The following is a 17,324-nucleotide window of genomic DNA, read 5'->3' as shown; positions in this document are numbered from 1 at the left end:
CTGGAAAGGTTAGTTACCGCATCTGGCTAAATGGGAAAGCTCAGGCACCACGTGAAGGTCCTTTCCACTGCCTGAGTCCCTAACACAGCCACACCATCATGCAAGCTCACAAAGCCAAACAAACTGAGAACAAAGAAGGGGTGCACAGGTGGATGTAATCACTCAGAGAAAATACAAAACATGGAAGGGAACTGCACTCCAAGACCGGACCAGGTACACATCCTGTGACTCAGCAACATCCAGCCCTGGGTGCTAAATAGCACTCCAAAAAAGCTGTGATGTCACCAGAGCCACAGGCAGTTAACCCCAGTCCGGAATGGGTGCAAGAAACAAGGGGGATTACAAATAAAAAGTAATACAACACATAGAAACACCCAGCACTCGCCAGCTAGCTCACAGCTAAGATAAAATCACAACTGGAAAGGTTAGTTACCGCATCTGGCCAAATGGGAAAGCTCAGGCACCACGTCAAGGTCCTTTCCACTGCCTGAGTCCCTAACACAGCCACACCATCATGCGAGCTCACAAAGCCAAACAAACTGAGAACAAAGAAGGGGTGCACAGGTGGATGTAATCACCCAGAGAAAATACAAAACATGGAAGGGAACTGCACTCCAAGACCGGACCAGGTACACATCCTGTGACTCAGCAACATCCAGCCCTGGGTGCTAAATAGCACTCCAAAAAAGCTGTGATGTCACCAGAGCCACAGGCAGTAAACTCAGGCAGTGGAAAGGACCTTGACGTGGTGCCTGAGCTTTCCCATTTGGCCAGATGCAGTAACTAACCTTTCCAGTTATGATTTTATCTTAGCTGTGAGCTAGCTGGTGAGTGCTGGGTGTTTCTATGTGTTGTATTACTTTTTATTTGTAATCCCCCTTGTTTCTTGCACCCATTCTGGACTGGGGTTAATTGCCTGTGGCTCTGGTGACATCACAGCTTTTTTTGAGTGCTATTTAGCACCCAGGGCTAGATGTTGCCGAGTCACAGGATGTGTACCTGGTCCGGTCTTGGAGTGCAGTTCCCTTCCATGATTATATCACATATACACATATACACACATATATATATATATATATATATATATACACACACACACACACAGTATATATACCAAGAGAATGAAGAAACTTTTATAAAAGAAGTAAATTAGAAAGTTGCTTAAAATTGCATGCTCTGTCTGAATTATTGGGTGTTCCAATATATTTCCAACGTAAATTCACGGCCTCTTCTTTCAACTGTAATAGAGAACCACAATGGTGTAGTATGCAAAACTCAATACACACACTAAATGAAAAACACTCACAGGGAGTCAGTATACATCGTCTTTCTCAAGAGCAGTAATAGATAAAATCACAACTCATGACTTGTGATTTTAGTTGTTACTGCTCTTGAGAAAGACAAATATATATTTGTGGAAACACGTTGAGCTTATTAAAGGCTGGTGTTGAACTTCGCAACAGAGATGTAATGTCTTCTATGTGATTGAAATAAATCTGTGGTCATTGGATGTTGACTCCAAATGAGTATTTCACATTTGGGGCCAGATTACTAGTGGAGCACCATCTCAACGCGAGTCCATAAAGAGGCAAAATTGCCCGTTTACAGCGGATGTTACACAACCATTACAAGTGGCTAATGCTACGGCGAGCTTGCGGTTTCACTATGGGCTACAAATCATTAACCAGAGATCAGATCTCTAGTTAATGAAAACAAGTTGCCCCAATTGCTCCCAAAATAAAAGAGGACAGTAAAGTATCATTAAATAAAAATATGAGCATCTTTATTTTGTTTTTATAAAAAACTGCACAAAGCAGTTATAAGGGGTTAAAGTGAGGGAGTGTGGGGTGCCTTTACATAGAGGTCAATGGGGGACTGTGTTTTCACTATGAATATATACAGTTGTAATCAAAATTATTCATCCCCATTGCAAATCAGGTTTATTGTCAAAATGTACAGACTTTCAGCTGTTTACAATGAACAAATCAAACAAAAACAATTGAAATAGCTCAACACAATGAATGCTTTTAAGTGGTTTCCCCAAATTCAACCGAAAATGCAACTTTTAATGAATTCTGCAGTCTCAAAATTATTCAGTCCCCTAAATAGTATCCCTCAAAACAGCACAAATATGCAAAACAGGTGTTGTCTCAAGTACACCTGATGCAACTAATCAAGGGCTTCATTAGTTGCACCAGGTGTGCTTGAGCTAGAACAAATGAAATACCTGAACTGGCTAGGGGTTTGTTGAGTGTAGGGTTGCCACCTCGGCCATGTTTTCCTGGACACTATGAGTTACACATGTTGAAGGGTGTGCATGGAGGAACATGTATTGTGCCGTTTATTCATGTGATGTCCAGAGGCCCAATACATGGTCCCACCTGCTTACCCTGCAGCATGTGTAACTCGTAAGTGTCCAGAAAAACATGGGATGAGGTGGCAACCCTAGTAGAGTTTCACATTTGACTGCATTTAGAAGTTAAAAGAATGGTACAAAAAGTTGAGAGTATCGCCCTTCACAAACAAGGAACAGGATACAAAAAGATAGCAAAGGCACTGAATGTTCCTAGAGACACAGTTGGAAGAAAAGTTTGCAAGTTCAAAGAACAGTGGTTACACTACCTGGACGGGGCAGAAAAAGGATGCTATCAATGGCTGCAACCAGATTTCTGAGAAAGCAGGTTGAGAAAAACTCAGCAAAAGGCACTGAGGTTTCAGTTTGTACAGTAAGGCGTGTACTAAACACAGAAGGTTTCCATGCCAGAACTCCAATACGTACACCGCTACTGACCCAAAAACACAAGCAAAGTTGTCTCCAATATGCTCAAAATCATATAAATGAAGCCAATGAGGTTTCGGGATTCTGTTCTGTGGAGCGATGAAAAAAAACTGGAACTTTTTGGCTTGATGAATCAGCGGTAGGGTCTGGAGGAAGAAAAATGAAGCATACGCTGAAAAGAACACACTACCTACAGTTAAGCATGGTGGTGGCTCCGTGATACTCTGGGCTGCTTTGTATCCTCTGGCACTGGAAACCTGCAGCGTGTGGAAGGCAAGATGGATTCATTAAAGTATCAGGAAATCCTGGGAGAAAACGTCATGCTGTCTGTGAGGAATCTGAAGCTTGAGCATCATTCTATCGGGTTCTTGTAAAGTGCGGCTATTCACCCGTAAGGGTCTCAAGGCGCTGAGGGTTGCAGTTCAGTCGAAGAGCCAGGTCTTGAGGTCCTTTCTGAGCTTAGTTAAGGCGGTAGCTTGTCTGAGGTGCAGCGGGAGGGTGTTCCAAGTCTTGGCTGCCAGGTGAGAGAAGGATCTGCCTCCCGCTGTGGTTTTCCTGATGCAGGGGAAGACAGTGAGGGCTTGGTCGGCCGATCGAAGTTGTCTGGGAGGGGTGTAGAAGGTAACGCGGTGGTTCAAGTATTCGGGACCGATGTTGTGGAGGGCCTTGAATGAGTGGTTGAGAAGCTTGAAGGTTATTCTTTTGTTGAGCCAGTGCAGGTCCTGCAGGTGTTTGGTGATGTGGCATTGACGAGGGATGTCAAGGATTAGTCTGGCCGAGGAGTTCTGGATGCGCTGTAGTCTCTTTTGGAGCTTGATGGTGCCGGCGTAGAGTGCGTTACCATAGTCCAGTCGGCTGCAGACGAGGGCGTGAGTGACAGTCTTCCTGGTCACGGTTGGGATCCATTTGAAGATCTTTTGCAGCAGGTGAAGTGTGTGGAAGCATGCAGAAGAGACGGCGTTGATTTGCCGGTCCATGGAGAGCAATGAGTCCAGGATGACGCCTAGATTTCGTGCATGGTCGGTGGGGGTTGGAGGGTTTCCGAGGGCTGTCGGCCACCAGGAACTTCCAACAGGACAATAATCCCAAGCATACCTCAAATTACACCAAGGCTTGGTTGCAGAAGTCCTCGAAGATTCTACAGGGGCCATCATAGTCACCGGACTTGAACCCCATAGAAAATCTCTGTTGGGATTTGAAGAAGGCGGTTGCAGCATGCAAGAAAAATACTGTATTTTTCTTGCATGCACATATATACAGGCAACACATGCACAGACACCCACATTTGCACATATATACAGGCACACAGACACCCAAATTTGTATGTATATATATATACATACATATATACATACACACATACATACATATATATATATACATACACACACACACACAGGCACCACATGCACACAGACACCCACATTTGCACATATATACAGGCACCACATGCCCCCAGAGGCACAAACAGCAGCATTTGCACATATATACAAGCACCACATGTACCCAGACACCACATGCACCCAGACACCCACATTTGCACATAAATACAGGCACCACATGCACCCAGAGGCACATACACCCACATTTGCACATATATACAGGCACCACATGCACCCACATTTGCACATATATACAGGCACCACATGCCCTCAGTAACAGGCACCCACATTTGCACATATATATATATATATATATATATATATATATATATATATATATATATATATATATATATATATAGGGTCCACATGCCCCCAGACACCCACATTTGCACATATATACATGCACCACATGCCCCCAGAGGCACAGACACCCACATTTGCACATATATACAGGCACAGACACCCACATTTGCACATATATATATACAGGCACCACATGTCCCCAGAGGCACAGACACCCACATTTGCACATATATACAGGCACATTTATAAATCAGTCACACCATACAAATGTTAGTGACCACTTACACAGTTTTTTTTTAAAATCATGTGCAGCCCAGTTAACCATTATGCAAAAAGAGAGATTTACCTTTTACTTCTTCTGACATATAGAATATCAAACTTATGACCCCATGACAAATTTCTCTTTATTAGACACAGTAGATGTGAAAGATGCAGACTAATAAACTAATATATTTATGTACTATTATTAGATTTTATGGCATACAGAACAACAATAATGTTCCCTTTTATTTTACTATTATTAGGACAGGCTAGACAGCATAAAGATAAAGGCACATATAGATGGGCAAAACTTTATGATTTAACCCTACCTTATTCCTGCAGTGAAGTAGTTAAGTGAGCTCCTGTAGTGATGAGGTCAGGACTGGCAGATAAAACATCACTGAGGGGGAGGGGAGGAGTTCAGACAAGCTGAGGGAGAGAAAAAACTTCAGCTTCAGCCTTGCTCTGAATAGCTGCCATACTACTGCCTAATGTCTGGTGATTATCCTGCTAGCTGGACTCGGATGACCCAAAAAACTTGATCTCCGTACAGGAGCACTGCTACTCAGTGCTAGCAGAAACAAAGTAAGCAGCTGCGTGTGCCGAGTGCTCTGCTGATATGATTCAACTTGTTGCTAACCCTGAGAAACTCCAGTGCCTTTCTTAGCAGCTTCAGACTGACGTGCAGGTGAAGTTTGTAATTGCTGCGCTAAATATCTAACGCAAGTTAGTACAATAGGACCAGTGGCCTTTAAAAATAAAAAAGTGTATACTGTATAAAAAAAAAACATACCTGTCACACAACCCTCTAGGAACCGGAGACTGAGGATCAGGGGGTCGATCCGATAAAAATCGTCGCCCGCAAAAGCTGGCGACGCCAATATTTGCGCGCGTATATTTCTGCCGTCGCCCGTAGTTTTTTGGGCCATAGGCAGGTATACCAAACCCGCGCAGTTTGATATCCAATATACAGCGTAAGGACTTACGTGGCGAAAATGGAGAAATCTTACTCCATTTTCACCTCGCCACAAAAAGCAGCCGTAAGAAGCCTTACGCCGAGTATTGGAGCCCCGTAACTCTCTAAACTAGCTGCTAAATAAACCTAACACCTAATGCATGCGCAATGTCTATCTGTCAACCGCGATCTGCTAAATAAAACCTTACACCTAACGCATGCGCAATGTCTATCTACCTGTCAACCGCGATCCCCCGCCGCAATCCCTAATAAAATATTTAACCCCTAAACCGCCGCCATCTACATAAACTAACCCCCTACTGTGAGCCCCTAAAACCGCCGCCATCTACCTTATATATCCCCTAATCTGACCCCTTACACCGCCGCCACCTATATAAAAATTATTAACCGCTAATCGAATCCCCCTATACCGCCGCCAGCTATATTAATATTATTAACCCCTAATCTAATCCCCCTAAAATAATTATCTCTATTACCAGCCCTTAAAAGGGCCTTTTGCGTGGCATTGCCCCAAAGTAACAGCTCTTTTGCCAGCCCTTAAAAGGGCTTTTTGCGGGGCATGCCCCAAAGTAACAGCTCTTTTGCCAGCCCTTAAAAGGGCTTTTGGCGGGGCTTTGTCACAAAGTAAACTGCTCTTTTGCCTACAATCAACATCCCCGTACACCGCGGCCACCTATAATAAATGTATTAACCCCTAATCTAATCCCCCTACACCGCCGCCAGCTATATTAACTATATTAACCCTAATTATATTAGGGTTAATATAGTTAATATAGTTATTATATTATATATATTAACTATATTAACCCTAATTATATTAGGGTTAATATAGTTAATATCGTTATTATATTATATATATATTAAGTATAATAACCCTATCTAACTCTAACATCCTAACTAAACTCTTATTAAAATAAATCTAATATTAATATTAATTAAAATATTCCTATTTAAATCTAAATACTTACCTATAAAATAAACCCTAAGATAGCTACAATATAATTAATAATTACATTGTAGCTATGTTAGGGTTTATATTTATTTTACAGGTAAATTGTTAATTATTTTAACTAGGTATAATAGCTATTAAATAGTTATGAACTATTTAATAGCTACCTAGTTAAAATAATTACCCAATTACCTGTAAAATAAATCCTAACCTAAGTTACAAATACACCTACACTATCAATACATTAAATAAACTACAAATATCTATCTAAAAATACAATTAAATAAACTAAATTACAAAAAAAAACAAAACACTAAATTACAAAAAATAAAAAAAAGATTACAAGATTTTTAAGCTAATTACACCTACTCTAAGCCCCCTAATAAAATAATAAAGCCCCCCAAAATAAAAAAATGTCCATACCCTATTCTAAATTAAAAAAAGTTCAAAGCTCTTTTACCTTACCAGCCCTTAAAAGGGCCTTTTGTGGGGGCATGCCCCAAAGAAAAACAGAATTTATGTTTACCTGATAAATTACTTTCTCCAACGGTGTGTCCGGTCCACGGCGTCATCCTTACTTGTGGGATATTCTCCTCCCCAACAGGAAATGGCAAAGAGCCCAGCAAAGCTGGTCACATGATCCCTCCTAGGCTCCGCCTACCCCAGTCATTCGACCGACGTTAAGGAGGAATATTTGCATAGGAGAAACCATATGGTACCGTGGTGACTGTAGTTAAAGAAAATAAATTATCAGACCTGATTAAAAAAACCAGGGCGGGCCGTGGACCGGACACACCGTTGGAGAAAGTAATTTATCAGGTAAACATAAATTCTGTTTTCTCCAACATAGGTGTGTCCGGTCCACGGCGTCATCCTTACTTGTGGGAACCAATACCAAAGCTTTAGGACACGGATGAAGGGAGGGAGCAAATCAGGTCACCTAAATGGAAGGCACCACGGCTTGCAAAACCTTTCTCCCAAAAATAGCCTCAGAAGAAGCAAAAGTATCAAACTTGTAAAATTTGGTAAAAGTGTGCAGTGAAGACCAAGTCGCTGCCCTACATATCTGATCAACAGAAGCCTCGTTCTTGAAGGCCCATGTGGAAGCCACAGCCCTAGTGGAATGAGCTGTGATTCTTTCGGGAGGCTGCCGTCCGGCAGTCTCGTAAGCCAATCTGATGATGCTTTTAATCCAAAAAGAGAGAGAGGTAGAAGTTGCTTTTTGACCTCTCCTTTTACCAGAATAAACAACAAACAAGGAAGATGTTTGTCTAAAATCCTTTGTAGCATCTAAATAGAATTTTAGAGCGCGAACAACATCCAAATTGTGCAACAAACGTTCCTTCTTTGAAACTGGTTTCGGACACAGAGAAGGTACGATAATCTCCTGGTTAATGTTTTTGTTAGAAACAACTTTTGGAAGAAAACCAGGTTTAGTACGTAAAACCACCTTATCTGCATGGAACACCAGATAAGGAGGAGAACACTGCAGAGCAGATAATTCTGAAACTCTTCTAGCAGAAGAGATTGCAACCAAAAACAAAACTCTAAGCCATCTCCGTGGAGATGTTGCCTGTACAACGGCAAAGAGAATGACTGGGGTAGGCGGAGCCTAGGAGGGATCATGTGACCAGCTTTGCTGGGCTCTTTGCCATTTCCTGTTGGGGAGGAGAATATCCCACAAGTAAGGATGACGCCGTGGACCGGACACACCTATGTTGGAGAAACTGCTCTTTTGCCTGAAAAAAAAAAAAACAATACCACCCCCAACATTACAACCCACCACCCACATACCCCTAATCTAACCCAAACCCCCCTTAAATAAACCTAACACTACCCCCCTGAAGATCTCCCTACCTTGTATTCACCCCGCCGGGCAGAACTCTTCATCCGATCCGGGCGATGTCCAATCAAGCGGCAAAGAAGAATTCTTCATCCCGGCGATGTTTTTCTCCAAGCGGCAGCAAAGTCTTCATCCATCCGCCAGCCTCTTCCATCAAGCGGCATCTTGAATCTTATCTCCACCAACGCGGAGCATCCATACCGGCCGACGACTGAACGACGAATGAGGTACCTTTAAATGACGTCATCCAAGATGGCGTCCGTCGAATTCCGATTGGCTGATAGGATTCTATCAGCCAATCGGAATTAAGGTAGAAAAATCTGATTGGCTGATTGAATCAGCCAATCAGATTCAAGTTCAATCCGATTGGCTGATTCAATCAGCCAATCAGGTTGAACTTGAATCTGATTGGCTGATTCAATCAGATTTTTCTACCTTAATTCCGATTGGCTGATAGAATCCTATCAGCCAATCGGAATTCGACGGACGCCATCTTGGATGACGTCATTTAAAAGGTACCTCATTCGTCGTTCAGTTGTCGGCCGGGATGGATGCTCCGCGTCGGTGGAGAGAAGATTCAAGATGCCGTTTGATGGAAGATGCTGGCGGATGGATGAAGACTTTGCTGCTGCTTGGAGAAAAACATCGCCGGGATGAAGAATTCTTCTTTGCCGCTTGATTGGACATCGCCCGGATGAAGAATTCTGCCCGGCGGGGTGAATAAAAGGTAGGGAGATCTTCAGGGGGGTAGTGTTAGGTTTATTTAAGGGGGGTTTGGGTTAGATTAGGGGTATGTGGGTGGTGGGTTGTAATGTTGGGGGGTGGTATTTTTTTTTTCAGGTAAAAGAGCAGTTTTCTTTGGGGCATGCCCCCACAAAAGGCCCTTTTAAGGGCTGGTAAGGTAAAAGAGCTTTGAACTTTTTTTTAATTTAGAATAGGGTAGGGACATTTTTTTATTTTGGGGGGCTTTATTATTTTATTAGGGGGCTTAGAATAGGTGTAATTAGCTTAAAAATCTTGTAATCTTTTTTTTTTTTTGTAATTTAGTTTATTTAATTGTATTTTTAGATAGATATTTGTAGTTTATTTAATTTATTGATAGTGTAGGTGTATTTGTAACTTAGGTTAGGATTTATTTTACAGGTAATTGGGTAATTATTTTAACTAGGTAGCTATTAAATAGTTCATAACTATTTAATAGCTATTATACCTAGTTAAAATAATTAACAAATTTACCTGTAAAATAAATATAAACCCTAACATAGCTAAAATGTAATTATTAATTATATTGTAGCTATCTTAGGGTTTATTTTATAGGTAAGTATTTAGATTTAAATAGGAATATTTTAATTAATAATATTAATATTAGATTTATTTTAATAAGAGTTTAGTTAGGATGTTAGATAGGGGGGTTATTATACTTAATATATATATATAATATAATAACGATATTAACTATATTAACCCTAATATAATTAGGGTTAATATAGTTAATATAGCTGGCGGCGGTGTAGGGGGATTAGATTAGGGGTTAATACATTTATTATAGGTGGCCGCGGTGTAGGGGGATGTAGATTGTAGGCAAAAGAGCAGTTTACTTTGTGACAAAGCCCCACCAAAAGCCCTTTTAAGGGCTGGCAAAAGAGCTGAATTCTTTGGGGCATGCCCCGCAAAAAGCCCTTTTAAGGGCTGGCAAAAAAGCTGTTACTTTGGGGCAATGCCACGCAAAAAGCCCTTTTCAGGGCTATTTGTAGGGTTAGACTTAGGTTTAGTGGTAGGGATAGTTTAGTATTTTAGGGGTTAAATAATTTAATATTGATGGCGGCGGGGTAGGGGGATTAGATTAGGGGTTAATAATTTTAAAATAGATAGCGGCGGGGTAGGGGCTCACTTTAGGGGGTAGGTAAGGTAGATGGCAGCGGTGTTAGGGGCTCACTTTAGGGGGTTATAGATTTAATATAGCTGGCGGCGGTTTAGGGGTTAATAACTTTATTAGGTAGCGGCGGTTTAGGGGTTAATACATATTTTATTGTTAGGATAGTGAGGGGGGATAGCGGATAGAGAGTTAGACGTGTCGGGCTATGTTAGGGAGGCGTGTTAGACAGTGCGGGTGATTTAGACTTTAGTCAGGTTTTGTAGGCGCCGGCAGTTTCTAACGTGGCGCAAGTCACTGGCGACGCCAGAAATTTGTACTTGCGCAGATTTCTGGACATCGCTGGTTTATCCGACTTACGGCACGTTAGCATCTGACGGCGCCGTATATGGGATAGCTCGAGTTGCGAGCTGAAACTGCGGGCGACGCGGGTTCCCTCGCTTGCGCCGCAAACTACGATCTATATCGGATCGCGCCCCAGGATGGGACTGGGGAGTAATAAAGTTAGCAACAGTAGGTTGATCAGTCTGAGCAGCTGCATGGTCTCTTCCTATCAGTGTCTGCAGCTCAGCTCCAGTACTGTGCAGTAAGTCACAAGGTGGCTAAAGCTCCTGCTCTGGCACCCCCCTGCAGGGGGCACCCTAAGGCGGCTGCCTGTTGGCCTTGCACAAGAGCCAGCCCTGGGGATAGGGGAAGTGGGAGGAGTATTTGAACCTTTGGCTGGTGTGTCTTTGCCGCCTCCTGGTGGCCAGGTTCTTATTTCCCACAAGTAATGAATGCGGCTGTGGACTCTTTCCCATTAGGAAGAAAATAAGTATTGCCGAAAGTCCTCCAATTCAAGCCAAGTGAGTGTCAGCTTTTAAACCGCTTAATTCTTACTGTGATCAAAGCGTGACCCGAATGCCTTACTTTCCCAGGATAGCGGAACAACTCACAAAAGTTTCTGCCATTGTTGGTAGGACCTATGGACTCTAAAATCCTCAAGGATTGGTACGTCTTTTTATTTGCGCTATATTCAGTGTAATAAATAATTTTCCTCTTAGAGTGGGTTGCACTCTTTTCTTGTCTTGTATTTCATGTCACATGATACAGGAGACGTGAAAATTTGCCCCCAAAAAATCTGAAGTTCCGACAGTGTAATTACATTGTCTTTTTACCATGCATTTATTACTTATGCAAATCTACTGTATTTACTGGTCCTTTAAAGGTCTCAGCATGTCTGCTCACTTATATAGTCGGCTACACTTAGAATTTCTAAGTGCACATTTTGCAAGAAAACAAATAAGTTATTTGCTGTTTAACACAACCTGTATCTTTTTAGTTTTACTTTGATTTTTTTTTTTACTAAAAGGAGCGTATCCCTTTAAAAACTAGGATTTTTTTTTAATCAATGTAATTAGGCTGTTGTGGGGGCAGATCAGTGGGAAGCAGCCTGGAACTTCCATAGGTTGACAACTACAGGTCATGTGTTTAAAACCCAGTTTATTTTGGTTGTCTATTAAAGTCAGACTGGATACTCTGTGACAATCCAGTGTGCATTTTCACACAATTATTGGAACCGGTTTAACAGTGTGTCACAAATTATGGACCCTGGCGTTCACACTGTCCTAGGGGAAAGATTTGTGCTTTTACAGTCTTTTTCTCTTTACTTAGCTTGTATTCTCTATGCAGATATTTAAAGTTTAGATTTGCATTGATTAGTCTCTTAAAGTGTCAGATCCTTCAGACTCAGTCCATGCACATTAGCATTTCAGAGGTAGCTAAATCTACTTACCTGTACAGTAAGTGTCATCTTTTTAGTTTTGTGTGGGCGTATTCTATGAGCGTCCATGTGTGCCCCCTGCCCAGTACCTCAGTGTGTGTCTGCGCGCCCCCTGCCCAGTACCTCAGTGTGTGTGTGTGTGCGCGCGCGCGCCCCCTGCCCAGTACCTCAGTGTGTGTGTGTGTGTGCGCGCGCGCCCCCTGCCCAGTACCTCAGTGTGTGTGTGTGTGCGCGCGCCCCCTGCCCAGTACCTCAGTGTGTGTGTGTGTGTGTGCGCGCGCCCCCTGCCCAGTACCTCAGTGTGTGTGTGTGTGTGTGCGCGCGCCCCCTGCCCAGTACCTCAGTGTGTGTGTGTGTGTGTGCGCGCGCCCCCTGCCCAGTACCTCAGTGTGTGTGCGCGTGCCCCCTGCCCAGTACCTCAGTGTGTGTGTGCACGTGCCCCCTGCCCAGTACCTCAGTGTGTGTGTGCGCGCGCCCCCTGCCCAGTACCTCAGTGTGTGTGTGCGCGCGCCCCCTGCCCAGTACCTCAGTGTGTGTGTGCGCGCCCCCTGCCCAGTACCTCAGTGTGTGTGCGCGCCCCCTGCCCAGTACCTCAGTGTGTGTGTGTGCGTGCCCCCTGCCCAGTACCTCAGTGTGTGTGTGTGCGCGCCCCCTGCCCAGTACCTCAGTGTGTGTGTGTGTGTGTGTGTGTGCGCCCCCTGCCCAGTACCTCAGTGTGTGTGTGTGTGCGCCCCCTGCCCAGTACCTCAGTGTGTGTGTATATGTGTGCGCCCCCTTCCCAGTACCTCAGTGTGTGTGTATATGTGTGCGCCCCCTTCCCAGTATCTCAGAGTGTGTGTGTGTGCCCCCTTCCCAGTACCTCAGTGTGTGTGTGCGCCCCCTTCCCAGTATCTCAGTGTGTGTGTGTATGTGTGCGCCTCCTGCCCAGTACGTGTGTTTGCTTGCGCGCCCCCTGCCCAGTACCTGTGTGTGCCCCCTGCCCAGTACCTCAGTCAGTGTGTGCCCCCTGCCCAGTACCTCAGAGTGTGTGTGTGTGTGTATGTGTGCGCCCCCTGCCCAGTACCTCAGTGTGTGTGCGTGTGTGTGTGCGTCTGTGTGCGTCCCCTGCCCAGTACGTGTGTTTGCGTGCGCGCCCCCTGCCCAGTACCTCAGTGTGTGTGTGTGTGCGCCCCCTGCCCAGTACCTCAGTGTGTGTGTGTGTGCGCCCCCTGCCCAGTACCTCAGTGTGTGTGTATATGTGTGCGCCCCCTTCCCAGTACCTCAGTGTGTGTGTATATGTGTGCGCCCCCTTCCCAGTACCTCAGTGTGTGTGTATATGTGTGCGCCCCCTTCCCAGTATCTCAGAGTGTGTGTGTGTGCCCCCTTCCCAGTACCTCAGTGTGTGTGTGCGCCCCCTTCCCAGTATCTCAGTGTGTGTGTATGTGTGCGCCTCCTGCCCAGTACGTGTGTTTGCTTGCGCGCCCCCTGCCCAGTACCTGTGTGTGCCCCCTGCCCAGTACCTCAGTCAGTGTGTGCCCCCTGCCCAGTACCTCAGAGTGTGTGTGTGTGTGTGTGTATGTGTGCGCCCCCTGCCCAGTACCTCAGTGTGTGTGCGTGTGTGTGTGCGTCTGTGTGCGCCCCCTGCCCAGTACGTGTGTTTGCGTGCGCGCCCCCTGCCCAGTACCTCAGTGTGTGTGTGTGTGCCCCCTGCCCAGTACCTCAGTCAGTGTGTGCCCCCTGCCCAGTACCTCAGTCAGTGTGTGCATGTGTGTGTGCCCCCTGCCCTGTACCTCAGTCAGTGTGTGCATGTGTGTGCGCCCCCTGCCCAGTACCTCAGTCAGTGTGCGTGTGTGCGCCCCCTGCCCAGTACCTCAGTCAGTGTGCGTGTGTGCGCCCCCTGCCCAGTACCTCAGAGTGTGTGTGTGTGTGTGTGTGTGTGTATGTGTGCGCCCCCTGCCCAGTACCTCAGTGTGTGTGCGTCTGTGTGCGCCCCCTGCCCAGTACGTGTGTTTGCGTGCGCGCCCCCTGCCCAGTACCTCAGTGTGTGTGTGTGTGTGTGTGCCCCCTGCCCAGTACCTCAGTGTGTGCCCCCTGCCCAGTACCTCAGTCAGTGTGTGCATGTGTGTGCCCCCTGCCCTGTACCTCAGTCAGTGTGTGCATGTGTGTGCGCCCCCTGCCCAGTACCTCAGTCAGTGTGCGTGTGTGCGCCCCCTGCCCAGTACCTCAGTCAGTGTGCGCCCCCTGCCCAGTACCTCAGTCAGTGTGCGTGTGTGCGCCCCCTGCCCAGTACCTCAGTGTGTGTGCGCCCCCTGCCCAGTACCTCAGTGTGTGTGCGCCCCCTGCCCAGTACCTCAGTGTGTGTGTGTGTGCGCCCCCTTCCCATTACCTCAGTGTGTGTGTGTATGTGTGTGCCCCCTTCCCAGTACCTCAGTGTGTGTGTATATGTGTGCGCCCCCTTCCCAGTACCTCAGTGTGTGTGTATGTGTGCCCCCTTCCCAGTACCTCAGTGTGTGTGTGTATGTGTGCGCCTCCTGCCCAGTACGTGTGTTTGCGTGCGCGCCCCCTGCCCAGTACCTGTGTGTGCCCCCTACCCAGTACCTCAGTGTGTGTGTGCCCCCTGCCCAGTACCTCAGTCAGTGTGTGCATGTGTGTGTGCCCCCTGCCCTGTACCTCAGTCAGTGTGTGCATGTGTGTGCGCCCCCTGCCCTGTACCTCAGTCAATGTGTGCGCCCCCTGCCCAGTACCTCAGTCAATGTGTGCGCCCCCTTCCCATTACCTCAGTGTGTGTGTGTATGTGTGCCCCCTTCCCAGTACCTCAGTGTGTGTGTGTATGTGTGCGCCTCCTGCCCAGTACGTGTGTTTGCGTGCGCGCCCCCTGCCCAGTACCTGTGTGTGCCCCCTACCCAGTACCTCAGTGTGTGTGTGCCCCCTGCCCAGTACCTCAGTCAGTGTGTGCATGTGTGTGTGCCCCCTGCCCTGTACCTCAGTCAGTGTGTGCATGTGTGTGCGCCCCCTGCCCTGTACCTCAGTCAATGTGTGCGCCCCCTGCCCAGTACCTCAGTCAATGTGTGCGCCCCCTGCCCAGTACCTCAGTCAATGTTTGCGCCCCCTGCCCAGTACCTCAGTGTGTGTGTGTGTGTGTGTGTGTGCGCCCCCTTCCCAGTACCTCAGTGTGTGTGTGTGTGTGCCCCCTGCCCAGTACCTCAGTCAGTGTGTGTGTGTGTGTGCCCCCTGCCCAGTACCTCAGTCAGTGTGTGTGTGCCCCCTGCCCAGTACCTCAGTCAGTGTGTGTGCCCCCTGCCCAGTACCTCAGTCAGTGTGTGTGCCCCCTGCCCAGTACCTCAGTCAGTGTGTGCATGTGTGTGTGCCCCCTGCCCAGTACCTCAGTGTGTGTGTGTGTACACGTGCCCCCTGCCCACTACCTCAGTGTGTGTGTGTGTACACGCGCCCCCTGCCCACTACCTCAGTGTGTGTGTGTACACGCGCCCCCTGCCCACTACCTCAGTGTGTGTGTGTACACGCGCCCCCTGCCCACTACCTCAGTGTGTGTGTGTACACGCGCCCCCTGCCCACTACCTCAGTGTGTGTGTGTACACGCGCCCCCTGCCCACTACCTCAGTGTGTGTGTGTACACGCGCCCCCTGCCCACTACCTCAGTGTGTGTGTGTACACGTGCCCCCTGCCCACTACCTCAGTGTGTGTGTGTACACGCGCCCCCTGCCCACTACCTCAGTGTGTGTGTACACGCGCCCCCTGCCCACTACCTCAGAGTGTATGCGTGTACACGCGCCCCCTGCCCACAACCTCAGAGTGTATGCGTGTACACGCGCCCCCTGCCCACTACCTCAGTGTGTGTGTACACGCGCCCCCTGCCCACTACCTCAGTGTGTGTGTACACGCGCCCCCTGCCCACTACCTCAGAGTGTATGCGTGTACACGCGCCCCCTGCCCACTACCTCAGAGTGTATGCGTGTACACGCGCCCCCTGCCCACTACCTCAGTGTGTGTGCATGCACCCCCTGCACAGTACCAGTGTGTGCACGCCCCCAGCCCAGTACCTCAGTGTGTGTGTGCCCCCACTACCTCAGTGTGTGTGCCCCCTGCCCAGTACATCAGTGCATGCGTGCTCCCCCCTGCCCAGTACCTCAGTGTGTGTGTGTGCCCCCTGCCCAGTACCTCAGTGTGTGTGTGTGTGTGTGTGTGCCCCCTGCCCAGTACCTCAGTGTGTGTGTGTGTGTGCCCCCTGCCCAGTACCTCAGTGTGTGTGTGTGTGTGTGTGTGTGTGCCCCCTGCCCAGTACCTCAGAGTGTGTGTGTGTGTGTGTGTGTGCCCCCTGCCCAGTACCTCCGTGCGTGCGCCCCCTGCCCAGTACCTCAGTGTGTGTGTACACGCGCCCCCTGCCCACTACCTCAGAGTGTATGCATGAGCCCCCTGCCCACTACCTCAGTGTGTGTGCACGCACCCCCTGCACAGTACCAGTGTGTGCACACGTCCCCAGCCCAGTACCTCAGTGTGTGTGTGCGCGCCCACTATCTCAGTGTGTGTGTGTGCCCCCTGCCCAGTACCTCAGTGCATGCGTGCTCCCCCCTGCCCAGTACCTCAGTGTGTGTGTGTGTGCCCCCTGCCCAGTACCTCAGTGTGTGTGTGTGTGCCCCCTGCCCAGTACCTCAGTGTGTGCGTGCGCCCCCTGCCCAGTACCTCAGTGTGTGTGTGTGTGTGTGCACCCTGCCCAGTACCTCAGTGCATGCGTGCTCCCCCCTGCCCAGTACCTCAGTGTGTGTGTGTGTGCCCCCTGCCCAGTACCTCAGTGTGTGTGTGTGTGCCCCCTGCCCAGTACCTCAGTGTGTGCGTGCGCCCCCTGCCCAGTACCTCAGTGTGTGTGTGTGTGTGTGTGCCCCCTGCCCAGTACCTCAGTGCGTGCGCCCCCTGCCCAGTACCTCAGTGCGTGCGCCCCCTGCCCAGTACCTCAGTGCGTGCGCCCCCTGCCCAGTACCTCAGTGCGTGCGCCCCCTGCCCAGTACCTCAGTGCGTGCGTGCGCCCCCTACCCAGTACCTCAGTGCGTGCGTGCGCCCCCTACCCAGTACCTCAGTGCGTGCGTGCGCCCCCTACCCAGTACCTCAGTGCGAGTGTGGGCCCCCTACCCAGTATCTCAGTGTGTTGTGTGTGTGCGACCCCTGCCCAGTACCTCAGTGTGTGTGCGCGTGTGTGTGTGT

Source organism: Bombina bombina, chromosome 2, assembly GCF_027579735.1.
Source record: "Bombina bombina isolate aBomBom1 chromosome 2, aBomBom1.pri, whole genome shotgun sequence".
Taxonomy (NCBI): Eukaryota; Metazoa; Chordata; class Amphibia; order Anura; family Bombinatoridae; genus Bombina; species Bombina bombina.
Note: the sequence above shows the minus strand (reverse complement) of the source record.